We start from the raw sequence: 3,711 nt of genomic DNA on the forward strand, positions 1-3,711 counted from the left end.
CCCTTCTGTGTGTTGTGTGACTCACTAGCTGTGTGCTTTGGTCAAGATACTTAACCTTACCAACCTTCAGCTAATGTCCTTCGACATTCCTCTTTCCTAGGGTGCTTATAATGGTCTTTCAAATTCATGTGAACTTGGCTTGGAACACACACAGGGGTCAGCAAATAGAGGTGACCCTTGGAAATACATCCCTGAAGGACCTGCCTCCTGTGTGGGCTTTTAAGGTTTTGCTAGCTCATTTCTTCATCACAGCTCCTTTAGCCACGCTTACTTGGGGAGTTCTTCTTGAATTTGTTATAGTTTGTACTGCATTTATTGGGTGTACAATATATCTACCAACCTGGTCCTCACAACAAGACTATAGGGAGGTAACATTTTTTGCTTTCATTTGACAAATGCAAAAAAGAGACTTAGAGGAGATGTTCAGAAAAAGGGTGTCAACTTGTTACCAAGATTCAGACAGGGGCCTGGGACTCAGATCAGAAGCAATGTCTCCTTCTTGTTTTCATCCAATGAGTGGTCTGGAATCTTCCTTGTGCAATTGGCTTTGGCTGCTCTGCTCGAAGGTGTGGAGGCGATGGCTGTGGGGTACTCAGAGAGATCTACGGCCAGCATAAGATGGCCAAGTGACCCTCCATGGGTGGTGGGCAAATCACCCGTCCTCAGATGGACTGGAGATGGTAGAGCACCTTTTCTCTGGTTTTCACCTCTCCCTTTCTCCAGTGGAAGGATGGAAATGCACCGTGCCCTCACGGCCCCGCATCTGACCTGCTGCTGGGTACTTGTGTCACTCTTTCCTGGCTTCCTGCTCTTTCAAACAATCCCTTAAACATCTGAGCACCGCAGAAGTCCTAACCTGATCCCCCTTTGAGTCCTTACAATACACTGGGAGTGCATATTTCAGCCCGTGTAGTGTCTATGCACTGTGCATATAGCAAGAGCTCGATCAGTGGTTAACGGTTACTTCTGTTTTGTGTAAGGACCCACTTAGTTTTCTTTCATTTACAGGTTTTGTTTTCCTCAGTGAGGCTGTAGATGTCTGAGAGGATGGGCAGGTCTACCAATTCCTCTCTATCACCGATTACTTGCCACAATGAACGATTCTCAGAGAAGATTACTGACTCATTCACTTATAGTAGATGTGTAATGCATGCTCTTGGCTTCATTAGCTAGCCAGACTTTACCACGAGTTTTCACAGATGATGGGATTTTTGTAACTGGAAAGCTTTTGAACATTTCGAACCCTTGATTTTCTACCTTAAACATTCAGACAGGAAGAAACAAAAATAACCCAATGTTAGCCACAGAGGTAAAATATTTAACTACTCTATGTTCTTTGTTTTGCATAAAGAAATGTTTAACCAAGATTCCTCAGGTGACAGTCAGATGATCAAACTTTTAAAAACAAATATGCTCGCACAAATATGCAGGCACGATTTACCTCAAAACACAACTATGTGTGTACCAGATCTCTGCTTCTGTTGCTTTATGAGGGCACATGTTTCTTATAAAGCTTGATCCACTTGAACAAGTGTTTTATCCCTTGGCATAGAAGTCATCATTCAAGACAACTATTGAGATCTCTAATGTTCATAGCACAAGGAGTCAGGGTGGAATTATAAATAAAATACCTGCCTTCAAGGAATTTACAGTCTGATTACAGGGACAGCAGAAGATAGCTGAGGGTAAACAGCTGTGTTTGGGATTTCAGCATTTTAAGGATTATCTAGCGCAGACCTCTTACCTTTCAGAAAAAGGACTTGGAAGAAGAGATTCTGAGGGATAAAATGGTCAGTGCTGTAGAGAACATTATGGATGAAAGGGGTAGCCTGCATTTCATCTCTGATCCCTTCTCTCCTGTTGATGGGCCTTTTGCAAACAGAAATCACCCCATTCTGCCTGAGTGCCAGCAACAAGGAAAATGAAGGAATAGAAATGGACATGCACTATTGGAGGCGGGGTCATTGCCCCCCTCCTGCGTGTTGGCATGGCAACTGCCCGGGCTCCCTAGCAACTGAGAATCCAGTACCACTGATGAGAATGTAGGACCCAGGCAAAGGCGGGCAAAGTGTAGAGGAAGCTGCTGTCCCTGGTGAAGAATGCCAGGACACAACTCTTGGTTAAGCTGGACACTGTGGACACCTTTATGTCAGTTTGTCACTCTACTGGCTTAATACGACCTACCGCAACTTATATCACACTTCATGTCTGCCCTTCAACGTTTGTGAAAATTTTTCCTTTGGCCATCTCTACCCTGTTATAACACAAAGGTAAGGACCCTGAGAATAGTCCAGTGTAACCCAGTGTAACCAAGGTGACACAAAAGAATCCCTCATCTCTAGCTCTCAGTGAAGTTGAATATACTTTTATATGTTTATTGATCATTGCTGTTTTCTCTTCTGCAAAGAACCCAAGTCATGTGCCTATTCTTTTTAAACTGGCTTTGATTTTCTAACACTGATTACTAGGACTTGCTTAAATATCTTGATTACAACCCTGAGTCCTTTATATGGGAGGCAAATAAGTTATCCCAGTTTGTGGCTGGTAATTTCACTTTTGATCACAGCATCCTTTGAAGAACAAAGGTCTTTGTTTCAATACAATTTCATTAATCAATTTTTTCTTACACTTTCCACTCTTTGTGTACTGTTTAAGAAATACAGCCTTAAGCAAAGGCACAAATTTAGTTTTGTAAGATGTCTTCTAAAAGTTATGTAGTGGTCCTTGTATGTACTTGTAATTAACATTTGTAAAGAGTGTGCGACAGATTCATTAATTTTTTTTCATATGGATATCTGCCTGTTCCAGGACCTTCTTTTAAATCTTTCTGTCCTTTCCTTACTGATCTGCCTTGCCTGCTCCATCATAAATCTTTTTCAAATATAATTATGACTCTATTTATGGATTCTCTAGTGTTATTGGTGTCTCTAACCTTATTCTCCAATCTTATTGTACCTCTTTAACACTACACCCCTTCCTCAGTTTATGTTTCTTCGGGAGTATTTTGGTGGTTCTTGATTCTTTGTATTTTCTATGTATTTTAAAATCATCCTGATAAATTCCGTAAGATATTCTATGAGATTTTTATTGAAATTATACACAGTCTCTAAGCCAATTGGAAGAAATTGACATAATTCTATTATTGAGTCTTGCTAGCCATGAATGGGATATCTCTTTTAATTTATGTAGGTCTCATTTAATAACAGACCCCATGAATTTATTTTGATAGATTTATTCCTAGGTACAGTACTTCATCATTTTTGTTACTTTACTACACAATACAAAAATTTTCATATATAGGATATATTTTTCTTCAAATTGTTGCTTGATTAATTTTGATTTTGCACCCAGAAACTTGCTTAAGTTCATTCATATAATTTATGTAGAAATCCTTTTGGGTGTTTCAAAAAGTTATTCATATCATTGACCGCTCCATCCCTTGGCTTTCCAGGTTGTATTCTTCCTAATCCTTTCTTCCCTTCATTTCTTGTCATACCACATTCCCTAGGTTTTTTGATGCACTTCCAAACTGTAGTGATTATGGTAGGTACTTTTGGTGTGGTTTTAAATCTTTAATATTTGACCACTATGATGCAACTTCTTTTATATATAATATGTGTATCACATAGGTATAGCTATTATACAAGTATTATATACAAATATGTATTATATATCACATAGCTATTATATATAAATAAATATTGCAAAGTG

At 39.3% G+C, this 3,711-nt stretch overlaps 1 long non-coding RNA gene across 1 annotated transcript in view; it reads left to right on the forward strand.

Moving 5' to 3' along the window:
* The first annotated feature begins 2,041 nt into the window (after positions 1-2,041).
* LOC102005902 overlaps positions 2,042-3,711 on the forward strand; it is an 18,478-nt gene continuing 16,808 nt past the window's right edge. Inside the window, exon 1 of the long non-coding RNA XR_259761.2 lies at positions 2,042-2,270. This is a non-coding gene — a long non-coding RNA (uncharacterized LOC102005902). The remainder of the gene's footprint in view (positions 2,271-3,711) is intronic.

The sequence above is a fragment of the Chinchilla lanigera genome, unplaced genomic scaffold, assembly GCF_000276665.1.
Source record: "Chinchilla lanigera isolate Chin_1 unplaced genomic scaffold, ChiLan1.0 scaffold00008, whole genome shotgun sequence".
Classification (NCBI taxonomy): Eukaryota; Metazoa; Chordata; class Mammalia; order Rodentia; family Chinchillidae; genus Chinchilla; species Chinchilla lanigera.